This window comes from Puma concolor, chromosome C2, assembly GCF_028749965.1.
Source record: "Puma concolor isolate L17-30 chromosome C2, mPumCon1.1.hap2, whole genome shotgun sequence".
Classification (NCBI taxonomy): Eukaryota; Metazoa; Chordata; class Mammalia; order Carnivora; family Felidae; genus Puma; species Puma concolor.
The window spans coordinates 6693175-6716214 of NC_141675.1; the positions used below are offsets into that span (position 1 = coordinate 6693175).

General features: G+C 51.6%; 1 protein-coding gene across 1 annotated transcript in view; it reads right to left on the minus strand.

Annotated features, from left to right (window-relative positions):
• SCN5A (sodium voltage-gated channel alpha subunit 5) overlaps positions 1-7913 on the minus strand; it is a 93367-nt gene extending 85454 nt beyond the window's left edge. The window contains exon 1 of the mRNA XM_086720476.1: positions 7713-7913. The gene's annotated coding sequence lies outside the window, so the exon portion shown is untranslated. The remainder of the gene's footprint in view (positions 1-7712) is intronic.
• Between the last annotated feature and the right edge of the window lie 15127 nt (positions 7914-23040).

Consider the following 23040-nt stretch of genomic DNA (forward strand, 5'->3'; position numbering starts at 1 on the left):
GGGTCTCCAGGGTGGGGACCTGAATGATCCACGATGCGACCACAGAACTCAGAAGTCAGAGAGCTGGCTCGGTCAACCAGGGCACTTCTGCCCCAGGCCCTGGACCATCTATACCCATGCATCTACACACATTTGGGCCAGAAAGGTGCCCACCTATGGCCTGGGAATCACCTTGAGGGCACACAGGTGCCCAAGAGACAGCAATCAGCATCCTAAGCCTCTTTCTAGCACCATTTCTTCCAACTCATTTTGCTCAATACCTGGGCTTAAAAAAAAAAAAAAAAGCCTTCGTGCACCGATGTCATGGCAACCGAAGCATTTATGGAGCACCTACTGTGTGCACTGAGGGAGACAGAAGTTCCCCCAGTGAAACCTGGGGAGTGTAGGGTCCCTTACTCCTCAGAGATAAGGCAATCCACCCACAGATACACAAAATCTATGCCACAAAAGTGTCTGTTGACACAGTATGGATGTGCAATCCTTTTGCCTTAATACTCTGAAATTGAGGTGTAATATACAAACAAGAAAATGCACAGATTTTAGATGCTATAGGTGAACAACTTTTAACAAATCTATATACTTGTGTAACTACCCCCTCCGCTCCCCAGGTAAGATCCTAAACATTCCCATCACCGCAGAGAGTTCCCTAAGGTCCCTTTCCGGTCAACTTTTCTGATTTCTATCAGCACAGATTAGTTTTGCCTGTTCTAGAACTTCACATATATAGAAGCACACTGTATGGGCTGTTGGCATTGAACGTTCTTGCTCGACATAATGCTTCTGAGATTTTTACTGTGTATTTGTTGGTGACTGCCGTCTAAGTCATCTAAGTTCCCTTTGCAATGCACAGCGACCATAAGTGACCCATCTGGGGACAAGCCCTTCAGAAACAACTCAATCATAAAAGGCAAGGGCTGGAAAGGCCCCAAAGTCCAGCTATCTCTGGGGACGGCCGCCCCCGGGGGATCCTTAGGGAGTATTTTTCTCTCCTTCCCTCAGACATTTCCTGAAACAGAAACTCAGCAATTATACATCTAACAGGCACCCAGCTCAGCAAGCGAGTGGGGGCTTTCCCTGGGTTTCCAGTTTTGTTAGCAACTAGCTGTCGCTTTATTTAACTGGCAGTCTGTGCCTCATCCAAGCCCACCATGGTGGGGGTGGTGGCTGGGTTGGCATTGCAAATGGCCAGCTGAGCTCCCGGGCCTTCTTTCGCTCAAGTCTGGCTGTGGCGGGCAGGCCTCTGTCCCTCTGCCTCCCTGCACCCCCACACCAGCTGGGTGTCCCTTAGTCGGAGGATGGGAGAATGGGCTGAAGGGCCTGGATTCTTCCCGGGGATGGGCCCCGAAGCAGGCAGCAGGGCTGGGCAGCAGAGGGCAGGCACTCTGGCTCTGAGGAGCTCTTTGGACCACTTTCCTGCTATGGGCCCAGGTCGATGAGGCTGGGGCTCTGATGGCCACACAGCAAGTATTGATGGGGCTGGGCTGGTCCCTCCCGTGGCCTGATTTCCAGCCCCCCCACCCCCCGCCCCGTCTTAGATCTCCCAGCCTGGCCAGATGGAAGGACAGCTAATGTAGCCCGAGAACTGAAATCAGTGCTTCTAGCCAAACCTCTCCCTGCCCTGCCATCCCTTTGAACACTGCCTCTGGAGTCAGGCCCTTCCTTCACACAGGACTTCGAGGAATCAATACCCGCCAGAAAGGCATTTACCATCCTTTAATGCCAGGAAGAGCCTTTCTACCCTTCAAAATCCATTCCCAGAAAGCACGGGGACTGCCCGGGCCAGGCCTGGGTGGGGCGAGGGAGACAGGGGCCCAGGCTTAGCGCCGCCCCAATGCCTGTGTGACCTTGAGCCTACGGGCTGACCCGCACTGGCCCTCGGCCTCCAGGGCTGCAAGGAGGGGACAGGCCCCTGGAGATGACACCAGCGGGATCTCCAAGCGGGTGAGGGACCTTCCGGCGCCCACACAACTGCTACGAGAGCACCTCTATCCTGTGCTTTCACTCCCTTAACACCCCCGTGTTGGGGGGGCGGGGGGAGGTGCGGCTTCCCACGGCCTCCCTGGAGACTTGGTCAGAGGGCGAAACGGAGGAGGAAGAACCGAACTCCAGCCCCAGAGCACACACGTTTGCTTCTCAGAACAGGCCCGCAAGCACAGCCTGCTTTCACCTCTCCAAATTCTGTGCCTCCACCTCAGCTGGACTCTAATCCCACCTCTTCCAGGCGCCCTCCCCTGGCTGCTCTGGGCCACACTGACCTCCACCGGGGAGGCTGAGCCCCCAGCCCCAACCACGTGTTTCCTCTGCCCTGAGCAGCCTTCTCTCTGGCCCTGGGGGTGAACCTGCCAGGCCCCGAGGGTCTTCGGTATCCTTTTCTGCCCATCCAGAGTAGTAAAAGTGAGGAACGGACAAGAGACATTCGCAGAACTGTCCCACCAGACTCTAGCTTCAATAACCAGTAAATTTTCTGTTGGGCTTGGGGCACACCAGATACTCCTCCAGGAAATGAAGCTGGTGGTGGGGAAACTGTGGGCACCCAGCTCCCCAGCCCAGGGCTGTGATTCTGCAGGGTGGGGTGAGGGTGGCCTGGCAGGGGAGGTGACACAAGTTTCAAAGAGTCCATGAGTCACATGGCCCCAGTGCTGTGCCAGCCATGGGGCTTGCTCCTGAGGAGACTGCTCCTGGGCTCCCTCCCCCATTTGAGGGTCCCAGGCCCCAAGAATTGACGTGGAGGCTCTATAAATAGCACCCATTCCATATTGATCATCTTAAAAAGACACGGTATGTTCTAGGCCCACAAAGAGAAGAGTTGTGTCTAAAAATAGTCTCGTCCCCAGGAACCACTGCCAGTCCCAGGCAGTGGTATAACCCGTGCATATCAGAAGGGGGCAGATGATGGAAAGGGTGGGGGTCAGAAACTGAGGCATCAAGCTCCACCTCATTATCTCTATTCTGGCCACCTAAGCCACCCATGCCTCAGGAGCCTGTCACTGCCTCAGGGCCTTTGCACATGCAGTTCCCTCTTTATAAGATATTCTTTCTCCAGATGTCCTCTGGATTGGTTCTTTCTTGTTATTCAGGTCTCAGTTCAATCACCTCCTTCAAGAGGCCTTCCCTGACCAGCCAGTCTAGGGTCACTCTTGTCTCTCCATCACATCATCCTGTTTTACTTCCTTCATAGTCCTGATCATGATCTAAAATTATCTTCTGTATCTATTTGTTAAGTGGTATCCAGACTGTCTTTCCCCAGGAGCAGGTAAACTCCATGAGAGCAGTTATTGTGTCTGAATTGTACACCTTCTAGAATCTTCCATGGCACAGAGTAGGTCCTGAATGTCCTATCCAGGCCCTCCCCAACCACTTCAGGCTGAACTCTGCCTCAGACCTCCACCTCAGGCCAGTCTGGGCTGGCAGAAGAGAGTGGGCATCCAGTCCCGGCTTCCTCTGCAGCCGCCCCCGCCCCCCATGCCTGCTCTGCTCCCTGCAACGTCCAGCCTCTCTCCATAGGCTGCCCCTGGCTTCACCCCTCCTCCTCTCTCTGCTTCCTTTGTAGAGTTTGCCACGGGAGTTTTACGCTAGCCCCCCTACTCCTGGGTACCTGCTCCATACAACCTCATCATGTCCCCACATACTGCTTTCTGGAACACCTTTCTCTCCTCACAGCAAGATTTCCTTCTCCTTCGTGCCCCCCACCCCCAGGAGGAATCACAGCTCCTGCCCGCAAAATCCCCCTCTGAGAGCAACTGAGGCCCCATGGGCACGACGTCAATGCAGAGACCTCTGGCCCCTCCCTGCGAGGAAAAGGTATTTTTCCCCATAAGCACTGCCCATGGGTGCACCGCATGAACACACATGCCTAGAGGCCACTTCAGGCTCTCCCTACAACCCCCCCCCCACCTTGACCCCACCCCCAGCCAGCTCCCCTCTATCTCTTCCCTCCCTCTTAAACCATCAAACTCTTGCAAAGAGCTGTCTACACATGCTGTCTCCACTTCCTCACCTCATGCTCATTCCTGGATCCACTCCAAACTAGCTCCTACCCTCACTGATTCATTCATTCATTCATTCATTCATTCATTCACTCACTCACTCATTCAACAACTGTCCGGCTGTGCTGGGCACCACATTCTGTAGGTGTTAAGGAAGTTTCTGTTGCCAAGGTCACGGGCACCCTTACTGTTGCTCAATCTAACAGACACTCGTTTTGAAATTATGCATTCTTTTTGATCTATCCATGAACTTCTCAGAATGCGAAGGATTCTTCACTCTTCGGCAGAAGGAAACGGAAGACACCCCTTCCTCCAGGACGGGCTCCCTCCTTGCTTTCTGTGACACCTCCCACTCCTGGCCTGCCTCCCACCCTCGGACTGCTCCTTCTCAGGCTCCTCTGCAGACTTCTCCGGCCTTGACTGTTGGACTGCCCCCACCCTGTTGTGTTGCACCCTCTATCCCACACTAGGATCACCTGGGTGCTTTCAACATTTCTGGTGACAGATGAATTAGAACCTCTGGGGGTGGAGCCTGGGCATATTTTTTTTTTTTTTCCAATTTAAAAACGCTTTCCGAGAGATGCTAACATCGCCAGGGTTGAGAACCTCCGGTCTGCACTCTTGCTGGACAGTCTAATTCACTGCCATGGCTCCCATGGCCGGCCTCTGCAGATGATTCCAAGTTTCCACCGCCAGCCCAGCTCTCCTGCCTGAACGCTGGACTCTCCCCTCCAAATGACTGCTGGACGTTGGCATCTCTCTCTGGAAGCACCGACGGTTCCAGTCAGAGCCCCGCAACATCCGTCGCTTCTCCTCTGTCCTTTATCAAGCTTGCCAACCTAAACTTCGCTCGCGGTGTGGGAGGGCGGTGGGGAATCTCACTTAATGAGCAATCGAAGTAAGGGACGGGAGAAGTGGCGAGTCCCTGAACAGAGAAGAAAGTTGGAACACGACAAGTTCCACCACGTGTGGTAACCTGACTGTTCTTCTCCTAAATTGAAAGGCTTTTGGTGGCACCCATGGTCTGCACTAGAGGGGTAGGACAGTCTAGAGCAGATATATGGACACCTGGGTGCAAACCCAAGGCCTGCTTCTTAGTAGATGTGTGACTTAGTAGATGTGTGAGCAAGTTATTTAACTTTTCTGGGTCTCCCGTTTCACCACCTGCAATACTGTCCTTAGTATGGTCCCCCGCCTCCAGGGTTGACGCAAGGATTCAGGGGATGAGCCTTATAAAGTGATTAGTGCCATGCCTGGCTGGCAGAAAGCACTCAGTGAATGTTAGCTATTTTTAGTACCATTACTGAGGATAAATTCCCAATTCCTGAGTAGAGCTCACAAGGGCCCCCGTGACTGTGACCTTGGCTTTAGCTTCTGCTCTTCCCTCCCTCACACCATGAGACCCAAACGGGTCGCTGAACTAACAATTGTGTTGTCTCACAAATTGGCACTGGGTGGCTGGTCCTGATGGCTAGACTGTAGCTCCTTCATCTAGAAAACTCCTATGCATCCTTCAAAACCCATGTGGAAGGTTATTTTTGTTAGATAGATAATCTTGACTCTTCCGGCTGGAAGATAATCAGCCCTCTTTCAGGTGAGCAAGGGGACGCACTCCTGTCGTTACACACCTTTCCGATAACCCTCCCATGGGTGAGCGGGAACTAGCCTCCTGTGAGCAGAACGGAGACTGCCCCTGACCTCTGTCCCGGGACATTCCCAGGACTCCCTTCTTGGGTTGCTGGGGCACCAGCCTCCTCTGCTCCACAACTGTCAGCTGTCTCTGATGCTTCCCACCACTCCGAGCTCAGTCTTCATGCTGAGTGAGTCAATCCTGGAACTTTTCCAGAGCAGCTCTGAGCACCACACAGAGACAGGCCAAGCACCTCAGAGGCACAGCAGCTGCCCCCGCCACCCTGGGCTGAATGCTGGTTCTCGGCACTCCAGAGCCCCTTCCCTGTCTGCTCAGATCCTCTTTGGTCAGTCCTAGGTCCTTCTGGCCCCCAGGAAGTGGCTCTCAAGGAATCTTCACCCCAGGTGGTGCGCCAAATCCACTGACTCTCTAGACGACCTTGGGTAAGTCCTTGGCCCACCGTCAGCCTCAGTTTCCCCCTGTACAATGTGGCAGTGATGACAGGATTAGATTAAAACTTCAACGAGGCTCATTTCAGCACAGAGCTGGACGTTCCAGCACAAAATCTGTGTTCCACGGTCTGGCTGTGCCCTGACCCTCCCCTTCAGATACTCCTGTGACTGCGGCATGGTCTCAGCTATCAGCCTGTGTCACCCTCATTCCGCCTTCCCGCTCCATTACCACCCACTCACGTGCACCTGCCCAATTCCAACTGGGAGGAGTTGAGGGCAAGGAGATGGAGTTGAGGGCAGCAGCACCCAGGGCTGGGCTCCCAGTGGCCTGGGCCTCTGCTACTCAGGGTCCCCGTAGACCCTGAGGGGTTTGATGGGAATCAGGGAGAAGGCTGAGGTGCTGCAGCGCGGTGGGGTCAAAGGGTGTGTCTGTCTCCACTGAGCTGTCCAGGCTCACGGAGGAAGGTGACGAGGGTCTCAGCAGGAGCTGGGGGGACACAGCTGGGGGGATGGAATGCCAGCCCAGGACCCTAAGAGGAGATGGATCCTGCCCTCCTGGGACTGGACTCGGGGCTCTCAGGAGAGAAGACTGACTCCTGCCCCAACCTCAGTCATGGCTTCCTGATTCATCTGTGCACCGGCCTCCAACAGGTGTTTGCAAGGCGGGCCTATGCCCGGGGCCTCGTCCCCAGCATCCCCCCACCACTACCACTCTCCACATCTCTGGCCTCCACCAGGCTAGGCACCACGACTTCCTCCCGGTGCCACCAAAGACGATCAAATAACGCAGAGAATGAGAGCCGCCTCCCTCCCGTCAGGGCGAGTGGATCTGCCCAGGTCAGAGCGAGGAGGGCAGAGAACTCTCGCCAGTCCCAGCGCACAGAGATCTCCTCTGTCGAGGCCACAAGGAGTTCTTCCCTCCTTCAAGGCACACAGAGACCAGATGTGGCCCCGTTGGGCCGTCAGAGGGCACAGAGATCTCTTCGTGGTCGGAGCGCGCAGAGAGACAGGACACACATATAAATCTCTGCCCCCTCAGGGCGCAGAGATCTTTCCCAGGTCAGGACGGGCAGATATCTCGTCCCAGAGAGGATACCCTCAGAGGACGGCTCGGCGGGGCCCAGAGAGAGGGGGTGATTGGCCCCCTCCCCCATCCCCAGCCCTGCTCGGTCGGCTCCCCGGCTCTCTGGAACCACACTCACTGCGCGCCTAGTCGCCGCTCTGACCTTGGGGTCTCCGGCCTCGGGAATCCGGGTCCCAATCCCAGACCCTCCCAGAGCCTGCGCCAGGGTCGGCCGGGAAGCCGGGGCCGCGGCTCCTCCTCCCCCCGCCGCCGGCCCTCGACAGCGCACCGGGAAACCCGGAAGGAAAGGGATGAGGAGGGGGCGCAAGGCGATTACAGACGCCCCCCTACCCCCCCCCCCCGGGGGTCCCCTCCAGCCCGGCAGATCTGCACCCTTTCTTCTCCCGCCTCCCAGCCTCGGGGGGCAGCGATGGGGGAGGGAGCTGCCGGGCGCACCCGGGGCAGGGGAGGGGGTGCGCAGGGGCTGGAGGGTCCGACCCTCGGGGAGGAAAGTTGGGCGGCGGCAGGCGGAGGGGGCTCCGGCCGGGCCGGGGCTCCCGGGCGCGGGGGCGCTCGCTCACCTGCTGGTCCCCCGGCCCGGGCCCCGGGATGGGCGGCTGAGGCTCGGCGCGGACTCGGCTCGGCGCGGGGCTCGGGGCACTGGGCGCAGGCTCAGCGGCCCCGGGGGCGCGATCCCCGCATCCCACGGGCGCCGCCGCCGTCTCGGCTCCGCCGCTCCGCTCGGGCTCCGGGGCTCGGCGGGCGGCGCGGGCTCGGGCTGGGGGCGGGGTCGGGGGCGGGCCCCGCCTGGGCTCGGCCTGGGGCTTGGGGCCCCGGGCTGGCTCCGCCCCAGAGCGACGCGCCCCGGACTCCGCACGTGGCGCTCCGCCCGCTCAGAGGGTGAACCCCTGGGCGCCCGCCGGGGCGCACACCCCCACGTTGACCCGGGGTGGGGGGTGGGAGCCGGGCCGCAGACCGCCGCCCACGCGGACACGGACAGGCACACGCAGACGCGGGCACACGCTGGGGTGCACGCTCACCGACCCGGGGACGCTTCGCCACATGCAGCCACCCACGCGGACGGGGACGGGCACACGGCGGCACGCACCGGCGGGTACACACAGGCATCGCCACCGACCTGGGGACCCTACGAGGGATACTCAGCCCCCTGGACAGGGACGTACCCTGATGCGGCCTCACGACACACGCGGACGCACTGGACACACGCACACCTGCGCAGTGAGAGAGACACGCACCGACACACAGACACCCACATGGACATCGGCAGACACACTCTGACGAACTCAGCGACAGGCGACTCGGAGACGCACATCCCCTGACACCCTGCCGCGGAGGCGCACACGCTCACACGGGGATCACACTGGCCCGCAGAAGCACGGGCAGCACCCAGTTCCGCACGGTACCAGACGCCTGCACCGACACACAGACATACGCAGACCAGAGACAGGGACACAAGCAACAAATAGACAGACACCCACACATGCTCACGTACGCCCACCTCGTTGGGGCACACGCAGCCTGCACCTCGACACACACACACACACACACACACACACACACACACACACACTCAAACGTGGGGACACTGAGTTAGACACTGCCTCTCACACACGGACAGAGACTACCTTGCAAACTAGGGCTGGGGCACCCGGGCTGACCCATAGGGACACATGCCCGGGAACACACGCCTTTTTAAAACAAGACAGGCTACGAGATCTTTCCCAAAGGCCAGTAAGATAATTGGAAGGGATGATGCTTTGTCCCGTGCAGTGGCCACTGCCCAGAGCTGTCACAGGAGTGCAGGAGCGCGGACACACGCACACGCACACGCACGCACACACACACACACACATACACACACACGCACACAGCCTTTGTCTTCTTTATCAGTAGCATTTTACCTTCCTGACTTTAAAGCTGCTCTTGGAGGGCAAAACGGGTCCTGGTGTCTCAGAAAGCACCAAGGTGCTGGGTCTGAGAGTTCAGAGGCTGTGACCTGCCCCTCCACGGGGATATGGGACAGGTCACCCTGAGGCCGTTGTCCCTTTGGGACCTGCGTGTGGGGTTCCAGGTGTCCCCTGGTGCCTTCTATATATACTGAGGAGCTATCTCTGCTTTCAGGACGGCTAGACCAGGGTGGGGGGATCGGTGAGGAAGTCTGTCTGCAGGAAAGTTTAGGACACAGGACACTTTCTGGGCCTGGATTGGGTAGGATGGCTCCTAGCCAGACAGATGAATCACAAACAGCCTGCCGGCTTCTAGCCCCCTGACGGGCCTCAGGTTGGCCAGCATCTCCCACTAGCGGTCAGAGCGGGAAGTGCAGGCAGTGTGAATGGCAGCCGGGGGCGCGGGACCCACCGCCTTCCCTGAGCTCTCGCCTCCTACGCGGGAGGAGAGGGCTGTGCAATGCGGGTCCTCCCGAGGTTTTCCACCACCGGCTTCTAGAACCCAGAAGGACGATCGGAACTTACAAATGGGCATTGGGCCAAGCAGGAGACTGAGCTGGAGCGGAGGCTGCTGGGGCGGGGGAGAGGGCTGGGGGGATCCTTAGAGGGGTCCCTTGCTTCAGCTGCATGGAGCAGAGTGGAGTATTCTGAGTCTTCCTTAGCGCTGGGCATTTGGATGGTGCGCGGGAGAGGTAGGTTAAGGCATGAATCTAGACGCGCCACAGTTGTAAACGAGGGGAGAGAAGCCCAGGGGAAGGAGGAATCAGAGTTCTGACCTTCTGACCTCTGACCTCGGAGATTCAGCTAACACATCTAGTGGTCTGAGAGAGCCCGCAGGGGGTCAGGAAAGGGCACAGGCCTGGGACCTTCTACAAGGAGCCCTTGCCAAGATCTGGGCGACTTTCTTTTCTTGCCGGGACCCCATTTAATTAAAGCAAGAACATACGGTCAGGAGTCTGAGAACAATCAAAGTTTTTAAGACTAGTGTTTCCTTATTCCATCCCCCCTCCCCCACTTCTGGTTCAAAAGTTAAGGGCACTGGAGTCGCGCACCGGGTCAAGACTCTTCTCCTGTATTACTTCCTGTTAGTTCTTCCCTTTGCTCCCATCATCACGTCGTTCCCTGGCCCACACAGTTTCCCTCCCTAGTAGAAAAAGGAGATCTGTAAAATGTGTAATATGGTTCGCACCTATGTGTTTTCTGTTTTTATTTCCCCAGGCTTTTCTTTCTCTGTGTTACTTCTACTGAATTATAACTTACACATGGAAAAGAGTGCAGACCCTAAATGTTCAGCTCAAGGGTGGTCGCTAGTTGAAAACCTGTGTATAACCAGCACACAGATCAAGAAACCAAACATCACGAGCCTCCCAGAAGCCCTGTCCACACCCTCTTCCTGTCACTGCGGCTTCTCCCTGTGGGTAACTACTACGTGCACTCAAATGGAGTTGCCCATGTTAGTTTTGTCTACTTTTGATATTAAAAAAAAAAAAATGGAATCATAGAGGGGCACCTGGCTGACTCGGTCAAGCATCCGACTTCGGCTCAGGTCATGATCTCGTGGTTCGTGGGTTCCAGCCCCGCACCGGGCTCTGTGCTGACAGCCGGGAGCCTGGAGCCTGCTTCCGATTCTGTGTCTCCCTCTCTCTCTGCCCCTCCCCCGCTCATGCTCTGTCTCGCTCTGTCTCTCAAAAATACATAAACGTTAAAAAATTAAAAAAAAAATAAAAATCTTAAAAAAAATAAATGGAATCAGCAAGTATAAACGCTAGTATCTGGTTTCTTCTGAAGAACCATCCTCAAGATCCATCCCTACCACTGTTTGTAGTTCCGGTGTGTTTGTTCTCATCGCTTTTTAGAATTCCATTGGATGACACTACCACAATCTATCCATTCTACTGCTGATGGGGGTTTGGTAGTTTCTCATGCAGGGTTCCCACGAACAGCACTGCTACGAGTGTTCTAGTATATGGATTTTGGTGAACGTAAGCATGCCTTTCTGGGAAGGAACTGCTGGGTCATGGGAGAGAGCGTTTTCCCTTTTAGTAGACACTGCCGAAGAGTTTTTCAGAGTGGTTCTACCAACGTAAACTCCACCAGCAGCGACTATATGAGAATCTAGTTTATCCTCCAGCAACCCCCAGTACTTGGTATTTTTATCTTTTTCCTTTTAGCCACTCGAGTGGGTGTGCAGAGGTTTCACATTGTGGTTTTAATTGGCATTTCCCTGATGACTAATGAAATTGGGCACTTTTTCATGGTTTATTGGCCATTTGTGTATATGTGCTTTTCATTTATATAAATGGGTATTGTTCTAACTTTCATTCTTCTTCTTCTGTTTCTCCCCTGACACTCTGCTTGGGAGCTCTTGTCCACATTGTAGTGTGGGCAGTTAATTCCTCGCTCTGACAGCTGCAGAGCATTCTATGTCACGCACATACCACAGTTTTTCTATCCATTCCCCTATCCATTCTGTCCTATCTAGAGATGGACAACAGGTAGCATAGGGGATGGTAATTAGAGGGAAGAGTGGTAACGAGCTTGTGCTTCTGTTTTCTTCCCTCTGCTAATGCCTGGGGTAAGGGCAGGTGAAGAGGCAGGCTGGTCTGGGGCTCAGAACCCATAAACACTCAGGACTAGGCATCTTGGAAGGCGGAGGGGCAGGTCGGGGCTGGAAGCGGGAGGCTTGGTGGAAAGCTCACACAAAAGCCAGGAGGACCCAGAGATGCCTCTCCCTGCCCCTCCCAGCCAGGGGCTGGTCCTCCCCCATTTGTGACCAACCATATGACTCTGGGAGGGGGCATCTGGCGGAAGTGAGGGGCTTTACTGAGAGTAAGATCTCCTGGGACCCTTGGTTTCCTACCTCTGCTAGGTGCCGGAACTCTGGCAAAGGATTGGAGAATTTCACACTGAGAAAATGCCCAGCCCGAGAGACAAGACCTCTAATGCTGGGCCCCCAACCGTCCCCACCATAAAGCTCACCTGTCGGGAGCTCTGCTCGCTCTACATTTATCCCCACCCTTTCTCCCTGCCTGTCTCTCCCGGGAAGGCTGTCCAAGAGAAGTACTTGCCTCCTCATTTCTCCTGTACCCAGGGCTGGCCATGTGGCCGCATGATGGCCACCAATCATGAGCAAAGTTTGGCTGGGGAGGGGTGGTTTCTGGGAAGGCTTTGCTTTCCTGATACAAGAGGACAGGGGCAGCTGGATGAGCTCTCTCCCTCTTCCCCTTCTTCCTGCCTTGAACAAGGCCACCGTGCTTGGAGCGGCAAAACCATTGCACGAGCGTGGGGGTAAGGCCAGGAGATTTGCAGAGGTTGGCCCCAGGGACAGTCAACTGCAAACCCACACCTTCATACTTCTTTTTCACTCTGCGTGTGAACGAATGACACTGATTCTCTGAAGATGTAGCCAGATTGTGTCTGGTGGCGAGGAATCTGCACCCAGCTTTCCGGCTCTGCTAGGTCACTTGCTGCTCCAACTTCCGAAAAGTTGTCACGACTACCGTTGCCACCTCTTCCACACTTTTGTGGTGTTTATGCCTCTTTAAATCATTGCACTCCCGTTTTAAGTGACAATTTAAGAGGTATCTTCACTCCGCTGTATTTTGCAAAATTAAAAAAAAAATGTTTACTCATTTACTTTGAGACAGAGAGAGAGAGAGTAGGGGAGGGATAGAGGGAGGAAGAGAGAGAGAATCCCAAGCAGGCTCCGCAATGTCAGTGCAGAGACGGAGGCGGGGCTCGAACTCACAAACCGTGAGATCATGACCTGAGCCAAAGTTGGACACTTAACTGACTGAACCACCCAGGCGCCCCTGCTATATTTTGAAGACAGTCCTCCATTTCACTTTTCACTCCAGGTAATTTTAAGAAGTGATTACAGGTGACCCTCGTGGGTTGTCAGAGCTCTCCTCAGAAGAGAGTTTGCTTTATTTCGAAGCTTGAGCGGTTTGAAGTTGAGACCTTCTATCTTAGGAGGGGCAGAGAAAAAGAGAAATGTATTCGTGGTCAAGGGCACGGAGGGACCTCCATGGAGATGGTGACCTGATCCCTCCTATACCTAAATGAACAGGTTAGCTCATATCTGAGGGATTGTTGTCTGGTGGGATTGGCTGTCTCCTACATGTAACTTCTGCCCTAGTCTCTCTCTGTCTCGCTGTCTCTCTCTCTCTCTCTCTCTTTCTCTCTCTCTCTCACACACACACACACACACACACACACACACACACACACACGTCCCTTGCCTCTGCTGGCTCCCCACTAACCCAAGTGATGCTGGTCTGCAAATGAAGAGCTGCCCCTTCCTCAAGTCACTTGACTGCCATCTGCTGGAGAGATGAGAGAAAATAGACGTGAAACTGTTGTCTAGGAATGTGCATCGTGCCCCACGATTGTGTGAAGCCCAAGTGTATGTGGCAGCCTGCTCATACCCCCACCTATTCCATCTCGTCCCTATAAAGGGCTGTCTTTCTCCCAACAGCTCCGGCCATTGTAGTGAACTAGAGAGCAGGGCTTGGAGGGTCAGAAGCTTAGATCCGATTATTATTGTCCATGTGACTGACCTTGGATGCGACACCCAACCTTTCTGGACCCTACTTTACTCATGTATAAATGGAGAAACTATATTCCCATCCACCTCTTTGAGTTGTTTGCAGGATCAAATGAAATAACATCTGGAAAATTGAGAGATGGAGTAAATACTTTACAGGTGACTCTGATATTTGTACTAAGTAAAGCCTGTTCACCCTTTGCCTTTGGTTGGGTTCCTTAGAAACAGACTCTGAGGTGGAGGCTTGTGTGCAAGCGGTTTCTAGGGATGCGCTTGGGAAGCCGATGTGCAGGGCCTGAGCGAAGCAGGGTCGGGCGGGGGGAGAAATTCCCTCCAATGCAGTTGCGGCACAGACCTCATCCAAGCCCATAGAAGGGTCTGGAGCTGGATGGCCCCTTGGAGTGGTTCCAAATTGAGACCAGAGGAGAGTGAGCAGGCTTTTCTACGTCGACTTCAACCGGTTGTGGTCTTAGGCTGCACCTGCCAAGCGGCCATAACCTTGGGCGAAGGGCGACACCAGGAAGGGCACAGTGGTGAGCTATCAGCAGTGGAGGGACAACAGTACCTCTATCCAAGAGCTCTGGGCAGCTCGCCACCTCCCCCTCCCCTTGGTTGTATATGTGGGGGGGGGGGTTGTGCTGTTCTTGGTGGATGTGACACGGCAGGAGTAAGGAAAGAGCCAAAGATGGCCGATCTGTACCCTGAAGAATGTTACCGTAGAGTAAGAAGCACCAGACTGCTGTGACTGGGGTGTGGGGGGGGGGGTCTCTTTGCCATCATCCCTTCCACTCAGCTGGCCTCTCGCACAGCTTTACCTGCATGGAGCAGATCCCATAGAAGTATCCCAAGTCCGCAGAGGGTCACCTGCTTCCCCATGTTCCATCGCATTCCGTGGGGGACACGTGGTCACCCTGAGTTCTGCCTCCTGCAGAACGGCGACATGGTCGCCCTGTGTGCTGTCATAGTTCGTAGCGGTGCAGTGGTGGAGTGGCGGAACAGGCTCCGTTCGAGAGATTCAGGGGCGGCAGGCAGAGTCCCCGCACCTGAATGCGGCCCACAGATGTTGTAGCTTTTTGGGGGGTGGGGCAGGAACAGTGTATCAGATAGTTTCTACTACCGTGAATGTCTTTTGCTGGGATGTTCGCTCTCCAGTTGCGTTGGGTTGCCCCCGTTCCTGATTGCATCAGGCTTATTAACACTACCTGCATGGCTCTGCGGGTGTCTGGGTTTCTCCCTTCTGGATTAGGGCCCGGCAGCCCCGACAGGACTGGGGAGCAGCCGATGAACTAGGGGTCACGTGAACTAGGGCGGGCTGCGGGTCGTGGTGATCAGGCAGGTCAGGGGCCGGAGCAGGACCGTGTTGGTGGGGAGGATGATGCTGGTTAGAGAGGAGCTGGGGAGCCGTGCTCATTGCTGGACCCCCCCGCCCCCCCACCAGATGGACACTGACTCTTCTGCACAGTTCATTTTCATACACTGATGTATTGGACGAATATTAATATGGATATGAATGTGTTATGCTCGGTGAAGGAAGCCAGCCTCAAAAGGTTACCTATACTCTGTCATTGCATTTATATGACATTCTAGAGAGGGGAGGCTTAAAGGAACAGTGATTGCCAGGTGGTTGGGTGTGGAGGGAGGGGCAGGCTTCAATACCAAGGGACCGCATGAGGGACAGAATGCTTTAGGACGACGGAACTGTCTGTGCCTTGACCATCCTGGTGGCCCTGCCTTTGTCAGGACTCATAAAATTGTACACCAAAAAGGATGGATTTGCCTGCATGTGAATTAAAATGTAAATAAGCAACAAATTCCAAAAGAAAAAAAGAAGACGTCTTTACCTTTTCCAACAGACGTGGTACTTCCCTCAGGAGTGTGTGAGTCGGTGGGTGTGTGAGCGGAAGAGAAGACAGGTGTGTGTGGTTTTTGAAGGATGGAGGTCAGAGCTGCTCTTCGGAGCCTCAAAGAGCTGGAGTAGTCCCTGGACTTTAGGTATTCAATCTCCACTGCTCTGTGTATGAGCTTGAACTAGAGGCTTCCGTTGCCCAGAAACAGGGGTCATGGACTTAGAAGCAAAAGACTGTGTTTTTTTTTTTTTTTTTAATTTTTGTTTTTGGTTTGTGTTTTGCTTCTGCTTGTTGTTTTTCCAGTCAGACATTTCCTCCTCCAGTACTGCGGGGGTAGAGAAGAGGGAGGCAGCCAGGGGATGGGTCCCTATCTCACACTTAGGGAACCTCTGAGCCTCCCCAGCACCTGCCCCGCCCCGGCATTCGCAGTCTCCTAAAAACACAAAACTGCGATGGTTGGTTGTGGGGTCGGCGGCTCCAACTGACTAGTGCTGAGCAGACCCACGGCCAGACTCCTCTGGGCCTCAGTTTCCCCATCTCTAGGAGACGGGACTGTGAAGTCCCCTTCTAACGTTCAGCAAGCGTGTCCCAGGAATGAAGGAAGGCAGCCCCTAAGTCCACAGGGACCAAGGAGGAACTCTGCCCCGGGGCTACCCACCTTATCTCCGCCCTTGGTGACACCGGTCTTGGGTGGCCCTGGCCGGCAGGCCGCCTACCTCGCCTCGTCGGCATGCTCCCAAGGGAAGCAGAGGAACCAAGGTGCCAGACCTGACCAGAGAATTCAGGAGACTTTGTCGGGAAATTGGGTTTTTCACCGGAAGTCAATGCTTCGGGCCAGAAAAAACGCTCAGAACTGGCAGCAACTGACAAAAATCGCCTCTTGTCGGCAAGCGGAAGAGGCAAGGGCTGGAGTGCAGGCTTCTCGAGTGAGCGCTGACAGGAGAACACAAGAGCTGCCTCCCACTCTCACCAGCTCAGACCATCCGGGCTGCCGGGGCTGAGACTCCCGCTGGCAGTGGGAGACAGGCCCAGGACAAGCAGTGACCTCCTAGGGCCTGTGAGTGGTTGTGGCCATTGCTGGGGTCCCTGGGGGAGCGTCTGGGGACCTGGAGCCCCGGATGTGCATTGTGGGAGTGTGGGGCTGCTCTGGGCTCGTCTGTTGGTGGAGGCAGCCTTATAATTTCTAAGGGCTGTGGAGACAGGATCTGTATGGCCACCCCCATTCTGGGAGACGAATGTTGGGGACCCGATCACACTTCCTAGGGAGCTTGGCTTCAGCCTGGGCTGACATCAGGGCCACAGTCTTATCAGCAGACCTTTAGAGGGGTAGATGAGGGTGAGCACTGGCCTGGCTTTTGTTCTTTCAGAAATCCCTATGGAATGGCTCTCGCTTGTCCTCAGAGTCCAAGATCTCAGCTGGAATATCTTCAGTCTGTAACCCCAGCCCCCAGCTGCCAGCTGGGATGCCCTTCCCAGGCAGATAAGCATCCAACAGGAACACCTTCTAGGGTTGTATCCAGGCCTCTGGGGGTGGAGAGCAGTGAGCCGCCCCCATCGGCCTCCTGGCTCACATACCTGTTGGCTCGCACTTAGGAGCAAAATAGAGCCGTCTGATGGTTTCTGGTGCCCTCCAATCCCTGCGGACGTAGTGGGCAGGGCACTTAGCTTCCACTTTAGCGTTTTTCTGGTGCTCCTTTCTGTACCCAAGCCAGAAACTAGACTTCCTAGATTCTTTTGCAGACAGAGTTCTGGATTGGAATTTAGATTCTGCCAATGAGATGTGCTCCTGGAAATCTGAATAGCAGAAAGCGTGTTCCTAGGGCTTTGGCTGTTACTCCTGGCAAGCACGGTCGGGGAGAGGTGGGGGCTTTGCTCCGTCAGTATTCCAGTGATCTGGGACCAGATCTGTGGGTATGAAGAGGCACAGGCAGCACACTGTGGCTCCTTGATTGTGGTGGATTAAAATGGCGGCACATTCTTTGCAAAACCTCATCACGGGATAGATAGACAGATGTATTCCTTCCTCTGAAGGATCACAGGACAACTTGCCTTGACCCACAGAATGTAGCAGAAGTGATACTGTGTAACCTCAGGGACTGCCGCTTAAGAGGTTTACAGCTCCTGTTTTCATTTTTTGGAACGCTCTCTTGGAAACAAAACACCATGTAAGAAGCCTGACTCCCATGCTATGGGGAAGCCCAAGACTGCCCGGTGGAAAGATGTCATCCATGTAAAGGAGCACCTTCTTGGGTCTTCTAGCTCCTCCAACCACCAGCTGAATGTAGCTGAGTGAATGACCCCAGCCCTTGGCACAGGGAGCAAACCAGCCAGCTGAGCCCTGCCCAGGTTCCTGATCCTCAAACTTATGAACAAATTAAATGGCAATTGTTTTAAGCCATTGAAGTTTTTGAGCTAGGTGGTTACGTAGCTGTAGGCAACTCAAACACTGATCCTCGGATCACAGTTCGTGATGAGTTCTTTCTCTCTCTTTTAATATAAGTCATGGTCAAGTTAGCTAACATACAGTGTGTGCTCTTGGCTTCGGGAGTAGATTCCCATGATTCCTTGCTTACATACAACACCCAGATGCAATTTACATAGAATCAAATTTAAAGTGCACAATTTGATAAATTTTGACACATGTATACATGAAAGCATTGCCACAATTAAAATAGTGAATGTATCCATTACCTTCAAAAGTTTCTTTGTGCCCCTGGGCCCCTTCTTAACCTTTTCTACACCCAACCCCTATCACCGGGCAACCCCTGATCTGGTGCTTTCTGTCACTATAGATTAGTTGCATTTTTCTGGAAGTCTATAAAAAAAGAGACTCATACCATACTGGTTTTTTTTTGGGGGGGGGTGGTGTCTGGCTCCTTGAGGCATAATTATTTTGAGATTCACCCATGTTGTTCTATGTGTCAGCATTTCACTGTATGGTTGTATTAGAATTTGTTTATCCACTCACCTGTTGATGGGCATTTGATTTGTTTTCAGTTTTTAGCTTTCATAAATAAAGCTGCTCTGAATATTTGACACTAGTCTTCGTATAATTATGTGCTTTTTTTTCTTTTGGGTAAATATCCAGGAGTGAAATGGCTGGATCATATGGTAGATGTATATTTAACTTTTTAAGAAATTATCAAATTGTTTTCCAAAGTGGTTGTACCATTTTACCTTCCCACCAGCGGCGTATGATAGTTCCACTTTCTCTACATACTCACTAACATGTGGTCTTTCACAATGTTAACTCTCTGGGGCACCTGGGTGGCTCAGTCGGTTGAGTGCCTGGTTCTCCATTTTGGCTCAGGCATGATGTCGTGTTCCGTGGGTTCGAGGCCCACGTTGGACTCTAAGCTGACAACACAGAGCCTGCTTGGGTTTCTCTCTCCCTCTCTCTCTGCCCCTCCCCAACTTGTGCTCTGTCTCTCTCAAAATAAGTAAATAAACTTAAAAAAAATTTTTAATTAAAAAAATAAAGTGTTAAGTCTGTATGTATGGTAAATCATTGTAGTTTTAATATGCAGTTTCCTAATGACTAATGATGTAGAGTATCTTTTTATGTGCTTATTTGCTATGCTTATATCTTTTTTTTTTGGTAAAGCATCTGTCCAAATCTTTTGCCATTTTTCTTGTATTAGGTTGTTATTTGCTTATTATTGAATTTTGAGAGTTTTTAAAAAATGTATTCTGGACATAAGTCCTTTATCAGATTTGTGTTTTGCAGATATATGATACAAAGTATGGATCAAAGTTCTGTATGGATGTCCAATTGTCCCAACACCATTTGTAATTTCCTTCTTTCTCCACTGAATTGCCTTTGTCAAAAATCAATTCACCATACGTACGATACATACATGCATCTATTTTTGGGCTCCCTATTCTGTTCCCTAACAGAATGTGTCTACATATGTCTTCTCTTATCAATATTGCACTTCTCAATTACTAATGATTTATGGTGAATGAATCAGGTAATGAGAACTTTCCAACTTTCTTCTTTGTTTTTCTTGAAAAATGTTTTGGCTATTCTACTTTCTTTGCCTCTTCATATAAATTTTAGAACCAGCTCATCAGTTTTTATAAAAAATTACACTGGGATTGATTGAGAATGTGTTGAATCTATAGATCAGTCTGAGGGAGAATTGACATCTTAGCAATATTGAGTCTTCTAATTCATGAACAATTCAGATCATGCACATTTATTTATTTCTTCTTTGATTTCTTACATTGTGTTTTGTAGTTTTCAACTTACATCTCCTGTACATATTTTGTTGTATTTATGCCATGTATTTAATGTTGGTGCTATTGTATATTTTTTTTAAAAGAAAATTCAACTTGTATCTCACTTTGGAGGAAATCTCTCAACAGGTTCTAGATCCTTTGGAAATTTTACCGAGGTTATATGCATTTTAATGGAGTTTATTTTCCATCCTTTGGTTCACATCTGTCTTGCTGAGGCAACTAAAGAACTTGCTACTTCCAGCTGATCAGATCTAATCAGCACAATATCAAGAATGAAGCATGCTGTTGTGTAGAATGCCAATAAGATGAAGATTTCTGCAGACTATCGCTGCAGAGATAGTTTACTAGCCCCGCAGCAAAACCATGGAGTAGTATTGCTAGCCATGCCAGGTAAAAGCAAGCTGCTTCTGGTAATCTTTACAAATTGATATGGAGGAAAAAGCATTTGCGAGGTCAATAGCTACGTATGGGCGCCAGGGGCTATGTTGATTTATTCTGGTAAAGATACTAGGTCTGAAACAGCAGCTGCACTTAGAGCCACCTCCTGGTTAGGTTTACAATAATCCACAGTAATTCTCCAAGATCCGTCTACCTCCTGCATAGGCCAAACTAGTGAGTTAAATGGAAAGTGATAGATGTCATTACCTCTACATCTTTAAACTCTTTGTTGGTGGCACTAATCTTGTAACTTCCCCCGGGGTGTGATATTGCTTTTGGTTTACTCTCTGGATAAACAGCAAGTTCAAGCACCTTCTACTTGGCTCTGTCTATTATAATAGCTCTTACACCATATATCCAAGAGTCAGTGTGGGGATTTTGCCTGTTGTCAATTATGCCATTTCAATCGTGGGGGGTCAGCAGGCTTTTTCTGTAAAAGGACAGTTACTAAATGTTTTAGGCTTTGTGGGACAGCTATTTGTCTCCCCCTCCTTCCCAATGCTTTAAAAGTGTAGCCAACAAATTGGACAATCTAGAAAAAATGGATAAATTCCTGGAAACATATAACCTTCTAAAACTGAATCAGGAAGAAATATAAAATTTGGACAGATCAATTACTAGCTACGAAATCGAATCAGTAATCAAGAAACTCCCAACAAACAAAAGCCCAGGACCAGATGGCTTCACAGGTGAGTCCTACAAAAGATTTAAAGAAGACTTAATACCTGTTATTCTCAAACTACTCCAAAAAATATTGGCAAACTGAATCCAGTGATAACATTAAAAAAATCATTCACTGGGGCACATGGGTGACTCAGTCAGTTAAATGTCCTGCTTCAGCTCAGGTCATAATCTTGCTGTCCATGAGTTTTAGCCCTGCATCAGTCTCTGTGCTGACAGCTCAGAGCCTGGAACCCGCTTCGAATTCTGTGTCTCCCTCTCTCTGCTCCTCCCCTGCTTGTACTCTGTGTGTGTGTCTCTCTCTCAAAAATAAATAAACATTAAAAAAAAACTTAAAAAAAATCATTCACTATGATCAGATGCGATTTATTCCAGGGATGTAAAAAAAAAAAAAAAAAAAAAAAAAAAAGGTTGAAACCTTTCTTAGCTTGTAGGCTATACACCCCCCCCAACCAAAGAACAAATAAAACTAACAAAACAAAATGAAACAACAGCAAAACAAAAAGAAGAAAAAGGCAAAAAGCAAGCTAGATTTGGCTCACAGGCTATAATTTGCCAATCGCTGGTCTCCACCAATGCTGCCCAAAAGAGCACCTGGAGATAGTGGAAATTTAAATTTAAATAGCTACATGTGGCTAGTAGTGACTACATTGAACTACACAGATCTAGATTCAGTAACTAGAGAATGGGTCAGTGGACCTACTGGATCTACCATGATTTGACCTTGAGTCATAGCTCTGTTCATCACCTGACCCTCATAGGCCCCCGTTTTGACTGGTAGGGCATAGAAGTAAATTAGTGTCAACCCAGCCAGTGTTTTGTAATCTTTGAAAGGTCTGAGTATTTCCTTTTCCCCAGTGCACAGTTACTACAGAAAACAATTTCAGGTCCCTTTGAGGAAAGCCTGGTGGAAGATTTACAGCATTTACACTTATGGGAGCTCTGTAATACCATTCTTTTTTTTTTTTTTTTTTAATTTTTTTTTTAACGTTTATTTATATTTGAGACAGAGAGAGACAGAGCATGAACGGGGGAGGGGCAGAGAGAGAGGGAGACACAGAATCTGAAACAGGCTCCAGGCTCTGAGCTGTCAGCACAGAGCCTGACGCGGGGCTTGAACTCACAGACCGCGAGATCATGACCTGAGCCGAAGTCGGACGCTCAACCGACTGAGCCACTCAGGCGCCCCTGTAATACCATTCTTTAAGGAGAATTTGTCTTCCCTTCAAGCAAAGGGACCTTAGTCTGTGAAGTCGTTAAGGGAGAGAGGCTTGACTCTTAACTGTAGTGACCCACGTTGTGTTTCTGGCCACTGGATCTGGGGTTTTTCCTGTTAAGTAGATCCAGTGAATTTTGGTGGACTTCCCGTCTATTTCATTTCCATCAATTAGCCATTCTCAGTGAGTGCTATGTCTCAAATCATTTTTATTACCTCTTCTCCTCTGCTGCCTATTAGAGTAAAGGTACACCCACCTGTCTTTTTAATTGAGGCGGCTACGCACTGCAATTTGGCCTCTGCTACTCTGGAACACATCATCCCCCTGAAATCAAGGCACCCAGGTCACTGATAGCATATGCCATCATTAGACCTGGATTGCAGAGGACAGACACCACAAACTTCTCAAAGATGCTGCTTCCCCCCCTCACTAGTGTATTTTTCAATACATTACAGTAGGGAAGTCTCCTTGGCTATCTTGAGGGTTAGATCGGAAAGGACTGATATGCAGCTCACGCATAATAAATCTACCCCAACATTTCATGCTAGGGAACTTCCTAATATTATGTTAGGGAAGTTCTATCATCTCAGCTTTATTAAATGTAGGCCACCATTGACTCCAAGTGGCACAGTTGGGCATTTTTTTCCTTTTGCTGCACTGTCAGCTGGTGGTGGCAGCAGGGGTGGTGGCAGTTTAATCAGTGGCTGGGCTGAGTTTGACACTTTCTTCTATTTGACTTGAGGTCTTCCCTTTGTGCTGTCCTTCCAAAGGAGTCCACTTCCTGCAGCTCTCAGTTGTATTCCACTGTTATTTTTACAGGACATTTGCTAGCATGGTGGTGGGGGGGCAGGAAGGGAAACATTCTTTGATGTATTGACTTAACCTCAGTCTTGGGAGGGTATGTGAACCTGGGTCTTGGGAAGGTAGCCTCCAAAAATGTTCCTGCCTCTCCATACAATTCTGGGCCTCCC